The sequence below is a fragment of the Polypterus senegalus genome, chromosome 1 (genome assembly GCF_016835505.1).
Source record: "Polypterus senegalus isolate Bchr_013 chromosome 1, ASM1683550v1, whole genome shotgun sequence".
Taxonomy (NCBI): Eukaryota; Metazoa; Chordata; class Cladistia; order Polypteriformes; family Polypteridae; genus Polypterus; species Polypterus senegalus.
Window position 1 is genome coordinate 229,634,412 of NC_053154.1, and position 13,815 is coordinate 229,648,226.

The 13,815-nt window shown below is 37.1% G+C and overlaps 1 long non-coding RNA gene across 1 annotated transcript; it reads right to left on the reverse strand.

Moving 5' to 3' along the window:
- Positions 1-3,904: 3,904 nt before the first annotated feature.
- LOC120539744 lies at positions 3,905-6,285 on the reverse strand. The gene is made up of 2 exons (XR_005635663.1): positions 6,085-6,285; positions 3,905-4,950 (listed from the first exon to the last, which is right to left on the reverse strand). It is a non-coding gene; the product is annotated as an uncharacterized LOC120539744 (long non-coding RNA).
- Between the last annotated feature and the right edge of the window lie 7,530 nt (positions 6,286-13,815).

Here is a 13,815-nt window from a genome sequence, read left to right on the forward strand (position 1 = left end):
AAACGGTACCTTGGAACATGATACTCTGGGCATGCTGCACTGGTCTATACTTATGGCTGGCTCTTAAGAGACAGAGGTTGAACAGCCCTCCATTTTGAACAGGGTCTCTGCAGCTCTTTCACCTTGCTGCAATGGGTTGCACTCCTCCTGGCCTGTAGGTGCAATCTCTCTAACTGTTAATCCTTGTGACATTTGGCATCTTTTTTCACAGAATGTGTCATTACACTCTGCAGCCATAGGCCTGCTTTCCCCTCTATCACATGGGAGCTCAGTTTCCTGACTACAGCAGCACTTTTTCTCGATTGTAGATAGGGAGTTGCCTGACTTGGGACCTACTTTCTCCTGCCTTCCTCTTCTCACACACATTTTGGTCACCATTCATCATGGTCACCTTTTAAGGAAGGTTGAAGTTGCTCTTCATTACTATTACGTAGAGATTTTCTATCCCTCTTTAAGCACCTGTACTTTGCCGCTTCATATCACCACTACACCATCTTCATCAATTACTACACAGTCCTCAAGTGAACCAGTATGATGCCAAACGGTACTTTTGCCTTCTATCTCATCCTGGTGCCAACATATTAATTGCACATACACCTCGAACATCATCTGGTAAGCTTTGATTTGTAAACTGACGTCTTTCTGACAGTCCTGGAAACCTCGGATAACATTATGAGTTTGGATTTTTGCATTGTTTAGAAGTTTTGACTTAGAATGTTCATAGTTCATAATTTATAAAAAGATATTTACCCAATAAATATACCTTGATTTTGATTAATACTTTAAGAATTCAAACTTTGCTCCTCAAGAAATTAAACATTTTGCAGTTCATTAAGAGCATTTATTGCTGTCAGCTAGATCACACCAACCACTTAATTTTGCCCAGATGAAAAAATTCTAGAGCACTCTCCATTTCAGAACGGCTTTTGAAGGAGCAGTTTTATTTAAAATTCTGAAAAAGTCAAATTTAATCGGCAGGCAAAATAATTGAAATAATATTTTGAACTTTTTGTACTTAACTAATAACTTGTTGCAGAAATTCTACTAAAATAGGATTTACTTTAGAGGTACAAGAGTTACTGAAAACTTAACAAATTACTTCTGTATATGATATTAAGTTAGTATTAGTCATGAATGGTGCTAACAGGCGGATCGGTGCGGCATCCGCAGTGATGCGGGCTCTGCATCGGTCTGTCGTGGTGAAAAATGAGCTGAGCCGTAAGGCAAAGCTCTCAATTTACCAGTTGATCTACGTTCCTATCCTCACCTATGGTCATGAGCTATGGATAGTGACCGAAAGAACGAGATCGCAAATACAAGCGGCTGAAATGAGTTTCCTTCGCAGGGTGTCTGGGCTTTCCCTTAAGGATAGGGTGAGGAGCTCAGTCATCCAGGAGGGGCTCAGAGTAGAGCCGCTGCTCCTCCGCATCGAGAGGAGTCAGATGAGGTGGCTCGGGCATCTGATCAGGATGCCTCCTGGACGCATCCCTGGTGAGGTGTTCCGGGTACGTCCAACCGGGAGGAGGCCCCGGGGAAGACCCAGGACACGCTGGAGGGACTATGTCTCCCGGCTGGCCTGGGAACGCCTTGGGATTCTCCCGGAAGAGCTGGAAGAAGTGGCCGGGGAGAGGGAAGTCTGGGCTTCTCTACTTAAGCTGCGACCCCGCGACCCGACCTTGGATAAGCGGAAGAGGATGGAGGATGGAGGATGGATGGTGCTAACAAAATAATTCTAATTTTATTTTGCTCACTTTCACACCATTTCACAGTCACATAAAGTATGTCCTTAAGTTGAAGAAAATTGTAGTCACAAAAATTCAGTCAGTCTGACTAACAGTCTTAAGAAGGACAAAGTAGTTACATTTAATCGCATTTAATCTGCATGTTCTGCAGCTGTTCTATTAAACATAAATAGACAATACATTTACAGTAAAATAAATATATCATTTAAATGAACAGACACATTTAATCAGTTAATTGATTCAGATTCACTGCATAGACCTGTCTTGAACATTTTAATGCTTAAAAGGTGTAGAAGTGAAGTTTGCTTTCTTGACAGAGAACCCAAATGTGCTGATTCCAAAAACATATTTTTTGTATCTGTTTCTTGCATAATAAGATATATTCAAACAATATATATTTTATCTAATATATAATAATATATCTAGAAATCCAAAATATCTATAACAATATATCTAGATACCTATTCAAGATGAAACTCCATCTTAAGTAGCTTATAAAGTGAACTGTCCTCTTAAAGCACTATTCATTTCCAGAAATGATTTTGGTGTGTTATATTTAGCCATTTTTCTTGTTTGCATTTTGAAATTCAAAAAGTACATTTTTAATGGTCAAACATAGGTGGATGAAGAAGATATTCTAGAAACACTAGGGCAAAAACCAAGCCTTTATATGTTCTTTAAATGGTTGACACGTGAAAACATTCTTGCTTTCTCCATGTTTAATATATGAAAGAAATATTTTTTCATGAAAAAATCAGTTTTGGATTCTCAGTGGAGAGGTGTGTTTTGGTATCTCTAAAATATGGCTTGTGCATATTTGGAAGAATGTATATCCAGATCTGAAGGTAAAAGATTTGTGACATGGTAACTTTTGAATGAATGAAATAATTCTTATAACATTTTATGGACATCTTGCACTCATTAGTCTTAAAGGTAATTAGGTTTTGGGTGAATTCCAACTATTCATATTTGGAGTTTTAAAGTTAAGATTTTTTAAAGCTGGTATCAACAGCTGCCACAATGCTGGTCAGAGATTAACAGTATTGCATCTCCTTCTTCCTTTGGCTGCTCTCGTTAGGGGTTGCCACAGCGGCTCATCTTCTTCCATCTGTCCTCTGCATCTTGTTCTGTTACACCCATCACCTGCATGTCCTCTCTCACCACATCCACAAACCTTCGCTTAGGCCTTCCTCTTGCCTGTCGGCTCTATCCTTAGCATCCTTTTCCCAATATACTCAGCATCTCTCCTCTGCACATGTCCAAACCAACGCAATCTCGCAACTGTCCAACCTGAACTGACCCTCTAATTTAATCAGTTCTAATCCTGTTCATCCTTTTCCAGTTTCATAATCATTACTGGGTCTGACACTCATTTCACCTCTAAAACACTCTTGACATACTGATTCTTCAGATTAATGCCTACCCAATTTCTCCTCTCATCCACACCATAATAGAACAATTTGAATCCACCTCTGATACACCTGGCCTTACTTCCCTTCCATTTAGTCTCTTGCACGCACAATATATCAACCTTTCTTCTCTCCATCATGTCGGCTAACTCTCTCCCCTTACCAATCATACTTCCAGCATTCAAACTTCCTACCCTCAGTTCCACTCTCTACCTTCCTCCATTCCTCTTTTCTCCAGACACGTCTCCCCCTCTTGTTCTCCTTCTTCAACCAACAGTAGCCCAGTTTCCACCAGCACCCTGTTGGCTAACAGTACTGGTGGTGGTCGTTGTTAACCCGGGACTTGACTGATCCGGTATGGAAATTTGTATTGTTGTCCACATTTTGATCTGATAAAATATTACACCGGATGCTGTTTCTGACGTAACCCTCCCCATTTTTCTGTGCTTGGAACTGGCAAGAAGAAACACAGTGGTTTGTGCATCCCCTGTGGCTGGGTTTTTAGCAATATATTGCATAAAAATACAAATATATAAAACAATTTGCCAATGAAAATCACACATTCCTTTAATATATCAAGTAAGCCATTATACAATTATTTTAATTTTCAGATCAGGAAAAAAATCAGAGACTGTGTTTAACCAGGGAGAGCGTAGTTGGAAAGAACATTTTCATATATCTAGTATTTCTTACTTTTAGTGATTAGTAACGTAACTTGTGACCTTGATGAAAATAATTGAAAGAGATGGCTGCTCAGGTAAGTGTAGTCTTTAATTATACAGTATTTAAAGCATGTTTCCTCACCCATGATGTACAAGTACACAGGTCCTCAGGACTAGTCTTTTCTGCTGTCCGAATAACATGCTGCAGCTTATAATTTGAGTGAACAGATCACTGCCATATGAAACTGTTACGAAGAAAATGAGGAGACTTTCAATAACAGCTCTATAATACTTCACTAGTAATGATTAGGACAGGTTAAACTTTTCAAGTTGGCAAAGAAAAAAACATACACTGCTGTGCTTTCTTGACAGAAGAAGTTATGTTTTCACACCAGTTCAGACTGTGAATGATAGTTGTGCTAAATAATTGAAATGATTCCACCCTGCTGACATTGTTTATAATTAGGCAAGTAGAGGGTGAAGAGTATCTCTTAAAAATCCACAGCAAGCTTTTTTTGTTCCCTAAGGATTTAAGTTGATATTGCACAAACTATCCTGCCAATCCACCTCCATCATATTTGGCACCATATCCCTGCTTGTGATAGAGCTGATCAGGGTGGTGTCATCAGCACACTTCTGCCGTTTAACAGACGGATCACTGGGGGTGCATCATTTGCTGTAGAGAGTGAAAAGGTGAAAAGACAGAACACATCACATGCCCTCAGGGTCAGGAGCACTGACTGATATTTGTCAATCTTCACTGACTGCCGTCTGTTTTTTTAGAAAGTTACAGAGATCCAGAGACACGTGGCACAGTCCCAAGTTCATACCAAGAAGTTTGCCATGGAGAAGCTCTGGTATGATTATATTAAATTCAGAACTGAAATTCAGAAATAACCTTCCAGTGTAAGTGGGTGAGATGTCCAAATTCTGCAAGATGTAGCAGAGAGACATGTTTACTGCATCCTCAAGTAACCTTTTGGCAAGGTAAACAAACTGTAGTGGGTCAAGAAGAGAATCTGTGAATGACTTGAATATCAGATGCCTTCATTATTACAAAGGTCAGTGCCACTAGCCTGTAATCATTTAGGCATAAATATATTTTACTCCATGAGCACTGGGATAACTGTGGATTCCCTGAAATAAAAAAAATAAATCTATTCATATATGCATTTTCTAGAGAAAGTCATAAAATAACAGACTACTGAAGACAGCTCATAAATCATAAGAACCTAAATAATTAATTTGTTTGTTTCTGCAATTCTGAAATTGGGGCAGACTAACTAACTTGCTCAATGTCATATAGTAGGGGGACAGAACTAGTAACCTGTGGTTTACACTCTGAACACTTTTCCACTTAGCTACACCTATTAGCCCTTTGAATTAGCTTTTAGGGTAGCTTTTTTGTTTGTTTTTTCCCCCATTTATTCCATGATATAATCACAATATACTGTACATAATATAATGACATTATAGCATATTTTAAGAACAGCTATTTGATTTAATACCAGAGTAGTGGCCTCAGGCGTAACTTTTGGGTAACTAATACAATTTAGGAATTGACTAATCACCTCCGACTGCTCTTAAATAACTTTGAATTGCATAATGTTGTTTCTCAAAAGGTGTTGGCCGAGCATGAATCTCAAGGAGGCAAAAAACAAGTGGATTCTTGTTTTGGGATGCAGCAAAACCTGTTTTCTTGAGTCACATCTGCAGCGACTTCTTCTGGAAGGTATGCAGAGTAGATAAATGTTATTAATATTCAACAACTAACTGCTATATAGTCACTACCCGAGGATTTACTAACCAGTGACACTTATTCTGGATCTGATGTTCATAATAGGGAATGTTGTCATAAACGTGTTAAGACAAAGATCTGGTATAGGATTAGCTTTGCCCAGTAAGTGCACAGAAATGAATAAAAAAGAATAGTGAAAAACAGTATAATGTAAATAAAACAAGTTACTATGCTTAAGAAGGATATTTTTCAATTTACAGATACCGCATACACATACTGAAACTATATGGATCAAAGTTTAGCAACTATATGGATTAAAAGTTTAGCAAGCTGTAAATGTATATTCTACATTTATTTAAAGAAAGTATTTAAAATATGTCAATAATTCCACCAAAAAGAAAGATGTTAAAACACCTAATATCTATAAAGTTAATATTTAAAACTAATCGGTTTTGTGAATTACTTAAGTCCTGTTTCTGCACAAATGCTTGTCTATTAACGAACTTTTTAATGAAATGTAAACATCAATATACTTGCACAGTTCTTTCATTTCACCCCCGGTTTACGAGTTTGCGTCCACCGCCGCTTTGGTCCTTATTTTGCCCGGTCCTATTAATTATACGGGCTCGATTATAATGACGCCTGTACCACATGACATAAAACTTTTTCCTCATCCTGCAGCTACTATCCCAGTTACAGATGGAAATGGCGGCCTGGTTGAGCTTTTAGTTAAATAAAAGCCGGGAGGATTGTGCTTTCATGAGGAAAAACTGTCTCGGAGTTTGCTTTCAAAACGTGACTGGAGTTTTGCGAAGATGACTCGGTGGTTTCCGACCAAAAGGGAAAAATACGGAGTGGGTGAGTAAAGCTGAAACTTGCTTAGAAGAAAAAAAGTCACTCTGGGTTCGTGGAGGCAGCGCACCGTGACATAACTTTGGGGAAGAGTCTCGCCTTTTCAGTGATAGTTGCCCGGTGCAGGAAGAGCTTCATGTGGGTGTCCTCTGAGGCTTTGGCTGCGGGATTAAAGTGGATATGTGCTCGTTTTTACCAAGAGGTTGTGTGTGTGTTATTTTTATGTGTTTCGAAGTGCTGCGGGCTTGCGTGGCTACATCGCTTTGTCCGATCGAAACAGGACGTGAAAATCGCGGCAGTTGTGCGCCCTTCGTAAACCAGCTCGGCCGTGGGAAACTGAAGCGAAGAGGCGCGCCTAGACGCAACATGTCTCGGACGGAATGACCTTCTCTTTCCCGGTATTCGGATCGAGAGTTTCAAGCGAGAGAGAGAGAGAAACTTCATTCTCTGGCACGCAGCGTTGGGGATGCTGAGCATAAATGCAGACACACAGATTAGGCAAATTACAGAAAGGAGGAGAGAGGCGTGGGTCAGCCACTTTACCGGTCACTCGGCACAATAACTGCGTAGAGTGGCGTGGATATCTGCGTCTGAAGGGCGGCGGGTTTTTTGTTATGGAGGGGAAACAAATGAAAATGCTCCTTTAAGTTGATCGTTGGGCACTCTTGGTGATAATGCTTTTGCTCTTTCCTGGTTCATGCAGTGCATTCATTTAGGCGTGCTAAGTAACGGCGCGAAGTGATTACAAGAATGTCCGGTATTATTTGCCACATTCATCAACAGCAAGTGAAGAAACTCAAAAGTGTTACACGTGCCAACAAATACTGCTTTGTGATCGGTTCGCCGGGCTTCCAAGAGAAAGATTCCTTAGGTTCAAGTAGAGCGCTAGCATCATCCAGGTGCCTTGTAAATAATTTTAGGAGTAATACTCAGATCTGTGGTGGATGTTCAGCGCGGTTTTCTCAGTGCTTTTCAGTGCTCAAATGTTTAAAATTGACATTCGAAAAAGCACAGAGTAAAGATAATCTGTTACTGTTTTCTTCATTGCTGGGCCCTAGTAATACAGAACACACGAACTCCTGAATTAGAAAAAGGGGCTGTACACCAGTATATACTGTAATACAAACTACAAGAAAGCCTAGAACCAAATTACATAATTTGTGAAACAAACACAGATGATCCTGAGCACCTGGACAAAAAAGCTAAATGGAGAGAGAGGTTCAGAATGTCCAGGTAACTTAAATGCCTTTCTGAGCAAATTAGGTTTATGAATGAATTGATTCAGCTGATCAGATTAATTTAGGGAAGTTGTCCCAAAGCCTAAAAGCAATAAAGTTGAAGGCTGGGTCACCCACAGAACACAGGTTTGTTAGGGACATAAGATTGCCAGCATCAGTGGGCCTGAGTGGGCGGACAGGAACATAGTGATAGGAGGAGGTTACTGGGCACAGTCGTGCGCAAGGCCAGTTAAAACAGAATTTTATATTAAATCATGCAAGACACGGGGAGCCAGTGGGGCAAAGCTGGACAGGTAGTACATGCTCAGTCTTGCTCTTCTGTGTAGGAAGTATTGCAGCAGAGTTTTGAACCAACTGGAAATAAGAGATTAGAAGGGGCACCTGCCGGTATGAATTTACAGTAGTCGCTTTGGGGTGTAACGAGAACATGGAGAAGCTTCATTTGAAAAAGGAACAAGCAAACATGGCATATGTTGCTAAAGTGGAAGTAAGAAAGCTTAATGTGATTTATGTGGGTTAAATATGAAAGGAAGGAATCATAAATGACAGCATGATTACTTTCAGAAGTTGGTGATATGGCATTGTTACCAGGGGTGATTGAAAAGGAGTTCATTTAACTTCAGTGCCATTAAAAAAAAAAAAAAATCTGTTTTGTTGCAGTTTAATTTTAAATAGGTAAGCTACAACCGGCTTTTTTTTCTTTTTTGATTGATTTAATTAACAAAACAGAGTGACATTATGAACAATGCTGAACATCCTCTCTCTGACACAATATGTACTTTCAGTCAACGAATCATTCAGCAGAAGTGTGCCATGAAACGCTACTGGTGCTCTTTTATAGCAACAGCATTATGTGGCATAATGCCTCATTGGGAATATTAAGTCAGAAATTTTTCTTTTTTAGTATTATTCCTTTTTAGTAATTTTGGTGTGTAACTACTGTGTATGTGCATTTATTTATTTAAACACTTTCTGTAAAAAGCCAGCTTTTCCCCTGGGAACAAATAAAGTTATCTCTCTGTCTGTCTGTATAATTTCTTGAAGGCAAATTATGAGTTGAGTGAGCCCTTTCTCCCTATTTATTTAATGTACTGTACCATGTTTGTTTTGCCCTGCAAGATCCTGTCGTTTTAGTTTGTAGCTTTTCATCTTCACTACATTACGGTTTGTTGCAAAGCCTAACAAAGAGCACTTCATTCATTTTCTAAGCTACTTAGTTTCAGAACTTGAGGGCCCACAGCAATATTGTATATAAGACTTGGACGTACCCCAGTCTATTGCAGATGAAACTCACTCACACTGGGGGTTTTGATGCAGCCAGTTAATTTAATCTGCATACCTTAGAAATGGAGAGTGGAAAACTGGTATCCTAAGAAAACCCACATAGAATGTTGACACAGCCTAAGAAACCAAATCTCTAGGAGCTGTAAAACAGTTGCATGAACCATTTTGACATTTTTTTTTTGTTTTCCCTTTGTTTTACTTATTAAGGTTTTGATATGTATCCTGTAACCTTTTTTCACCTTTATTATCTAACGGACTTACCTTAACTTGTCTTGTTTCTGTTTGTTTGTTTTATTTAATTCTGTCTGTTATTAAATGCAACTGACAGGGCAAATTTCATGTTTTCATGAAAATTGTATCATCTTGGGAGGGGATTTTAGCATAGGTTTTGTAAAGTATTTTATCATAGACTACCTGTTTTTTAACTTACCATTTGCACATGCCAAACTCTGATATTTTCTCTCCAGTAACTAAGAAAATAGCTTAAATAAATACTAAAAATAAAAATTCTAACATTATGATCTGTACTTTTGAATTTGTAGATTCAAACATTATTTAGGATATTTTAATTTAAATAAACTATTTAATGTTGTTTTTCTAAAAGCATGCTTTAATATCTGGCTTGTAAGAGAACCACTCAATTAGATTTGCAACATTTGCTGTTTAAAAATTTATATTTGCATCTTTAGTTAAAAAACTTACTAAAGAGTAATGTTTAAAGGACGAGTCAAATTGATTCGAATTTCAAATGTCAAAATTTCAGCCTCCAAATCTCTACCAGAATTAGAATATACAGTAAGTAGGGCTGATGTTTCCTGCAGGGTAACTGGTAAATTCCAATACCATTTCACCAATGTACCTTTCAAGTAGGGATGTCGCAATATCAGGATTTTAATATTTAATGCCAATGAAATTTCGTGATACTTGATACCTTTTGATATTACAGGATTAATAGAAATCCCAATTCAACCACTTTTTATTAAAACATCCTCCATTATTAAAGTGAAAGATGTGCCTTTTTCTGTAATAGGCTATAAAGTGCACAGTATAAATACTAATACTTTAACTTATTTGGCTGACATCTTTATCCAAAGTAACTTGCAACATTTGAGATGCAACAGGTTCCTTTTGTTTTTCCATTTGAAGCACCATACAGATTAGGTGAACTGCTCAGTAGCAGGATTTGAACCCCCAACCTCAGGGACTGATGTCGAAAGCCTTGTTCACTACACTGCCTGCCAAAAACTATGCCACGCTGTTACAGTATTAATAGCAGCTGCTTCAAAATACTAATATATCCATCAAGAAGTTACCTAACAATCATTTACATAAACTGTAATTGGTATTCATAAATATCAAATTACATGCATTACTTAAATTTTAATATATGATGGGCATGTGGTTCTCCCCAGTATAACAACAAATGGAGGAAATATTATAATCTTGAGGTGATTTCAGCAGGTTATGATATAAAGGATGATCTTAACTTGGGCCACCTAATTTATCAGGCCATGTGCACATTCCAGATGTATTCTTTGACATTATCTCTCCAGTAACTGAAAAATACTGCTTACTAAAAATAATAAAGCAAACATTTTTATATCTGTGCTGTTTAATTAGTCAATTCCAAGACGATTCAAGATATTTTCATTTAAACAAACTCTTTAAAGCTGTTTTGGAAACAACATGCTTTTAAAATCTGGTTTGTCAGAGAATCACTCAGTTAGGTTTGTAATATTTGCTGTTGTAAGATTTATATTGCATCATTAGCTGGTTAAAAACATACTAAAGAGTAACAGATGAATCATATTGATTTCATTTTCAAATGTCTGTCCAATCTTTTTTATTATTATTATTTTTATGTTTCAAACTAATTTTCTGTGTGAAATCAAACCCCTCAGCTTTACATTAATCCATTATTTCAGAATTCCTGTAAAACATCCTTTTGTTGAGCTGTTTCTAAAGTATCTTATATGACTGATCAGACTTTTTAATTATTTAGTTGGTGTATTAGTCCAGAATTTAATATTAACTGGACCTGCAGTTTAACTGGTAGACTGCATTACATTTACCAGCGTGCCTCTCAATTATATGACATGTGCTTCCACTATATTTGTCTCATTTTGGGGATTATATGAATGGGCATTAGTTTGGGTTCAAAAACCAGACAAAAGACACAAATTTAAACAAACTATTACAACTAATATCCAATTGTTAACATCATTGAGATTACACAAATCTGTTTTCTAACTAACTCCATAATGGATTAAAAGGGACAATAATTAAATTGTATGTGTGTGATTTTTGGCATTTTTGTCATATTTTAATAATAAGAACTTTTCCTGTAGTTGCTGTCTGAAATCATCCTGCTTTGTGTGAACATAAGATATGACTTCTGTTTTTGTTTTTGACACGAGATGATGCGGTGCAGTGTCATCATCGTTTTGTACCATTTTCATATGTAGTTTTTACTGACATTTTCTTTATGTATTATTTTGCCTTTCAAAATAATTTGTCTACTTGCAGTCACATATGAGTGCAGTACCAACTTTCACTCAGAACTAGTGATGTGCAAAACAATTCTTTTTAGTGATTTGATTCATTTTGTTTGGTTCACCAAAATGATTCAGATCTTTTAATCACTTATTTGTTCACTTCAGAAACAACAACAAGCTATATTCTAGTTTAAAATCTAGAACAGTATGATAACAGTGTAAGGACTTTAACAACCAAACAATGTAAAAGGCAAGCAAACAAAATAAATATGTCACAGATCATAATAATCAAATAACCAGTTTTATAGGTATAAAGGCATCTGTTGTGTAAAGTTTGCAAAACTGATTTACATTGCTGGAACATATTACATTTATTTCATAGAGTTTATGTGGGGATTGTGATGGCAGTCATGTGATTAAAAATATAGTGCCCTAGCCACAGCGCAACATTACATGTTTTATATAGTATCTTCTCTAATGGCACAGTTCTAAGTGCTGCTTCCTTATGCTGTAGATGCAGCATCCAGGGTTAAACTCTTATGCACATTGTGGTCTATGAGGAATCTGTGCTTTCTCCTCATTTGTGTATGGGCTTTTCTTCAGGTACTGTGATTTTCCTCCCTGATGTCTGTTAGGTTAATTAGCAGTTCTGAGGGGGAGCTGTTATGGACTGAGGCCTTGTTCAAGGCTGGTTCCTACCTAGACATTGGCCCTTGTAACTCTAAAATAAATTATACTAGTTTAAAAATGTTACCGTTTTATAGCAAAAACTATTTCAAGACTTATTTGATAAATGAAAGAATATAGTACAATTATTTTCTTTTTTCTTTATATAGATAATTAGCCATCAAAGTTCTTTTAAACTGGCTTAGCCACTAGACGAGAATAATGCCTTCTGATCTAATGATGCCTAATGTTTTGGCATTGTGTTTAGAATATTCTAGGAACAATATAAATCTCATAGTAATACTGGGCTACAATTGGTCCAAGCCAGGTAACTTAAAAAGTGTGTGAAGCAGCCAGCAGTCTCAATTGTTGCTTAGTCCAGGCGGATCAGGATACAACACTTTGCATATGTCCTAATGTACAGATGCTTTTTTTGGGGGGACTTCATGGTTCAAGTTGTTGACCCAAGGCCATTTTTTCACCTGCTTACTCTTTTGTCTCCACTGTCATTATTATTCTAAGTATTCTTTATTAGAAAGAGCACTTCATCTATAAATCTGATAACCAGGCCTAATGTTTAATTCAATTTGTGGCTAAATTACTGATACCATTTGTTACCCTCTAGTAAGTTGCACATCTGGGTGGTGCAGTGGTTAGTGCTGCTTTGTTAAATGCATTTTCTTGAGGACATATCTTAATGCCAGTGTTTGAAGTAAAGGTTCCTGAAGAGTGGCAATAGTGCTGTTAACAAATTTGACATCCTTGCATTCCTAGTGTGTCTTGTGCAGCCAGACATTGACTTGGATGCATAAAAATAGATGTGATTCATGCTTCGAATTTTACAGTATACCTAGATCTTTTGGGCAAAAGAATCCTAAATTTGTGGATAATGTACTGCTGCCACCTGAAGCCTCTAAGCATAAGTAGCGGGCAGATGACGGAAGTTTTCTCCTTTGGGTACACCCTCATTGGGGTCCTAAGAACATGCCAAGGGGAAGAAGGTTGTGATCATGGAATTAGTTTTGATTAGGTCTGTTTGTTTATTTGTATTTTGGGACCTGCATACCATTTTTAAAATGATCGCTATAACAATTATTCTGGAAAAATGTAAATGATAAGTAAAACATAAAAGCACATATGCTTCATTTATATGCAAGGTAATAGCCCTGCTATATTTAGGCTACAGAGTCATTCATTACCTCATCCTTTACATTCCCAAACTAAATCAGTTTGTTTCTACTCACTACACATCTTTTTATCTCTTCACTAACTTTTCACATATATAGTGTAGTTAAGTCTTGGATTAATAAAATATTGAATTGTATCATTCCAGTCTTTTCTCATCCTTCATCTATCTTCCTTATTTACCCCACTTCTCTTCTAGTACAGGCCCTCTGTATTGTATTGAATGATAATTTTAAAATTGCATAGCATTTGTTTCTGTTTTGTGTTGCAAAGTTTTACTTATAGGAAGAGATTTCTGAAAGAATACTGCCCAAACAAACCCCCTCCCCCATATCCCCAAACATTGCTGTCTTTCTACCATGAATTATTTTTTCAGTATGCTAAGGATACTAATAATTTTTGTCAGGATCAGTATATTGAGAGTTGAGGACATAGAGTGGAGTTCTTTGTCTGAGATAGTTTTAAGTGTGTTAATTCAGTGGTACAGATTTATTTAAAAGCTGTATTTATTTATTTATTTATTTATTTATTTATTTATTTATTT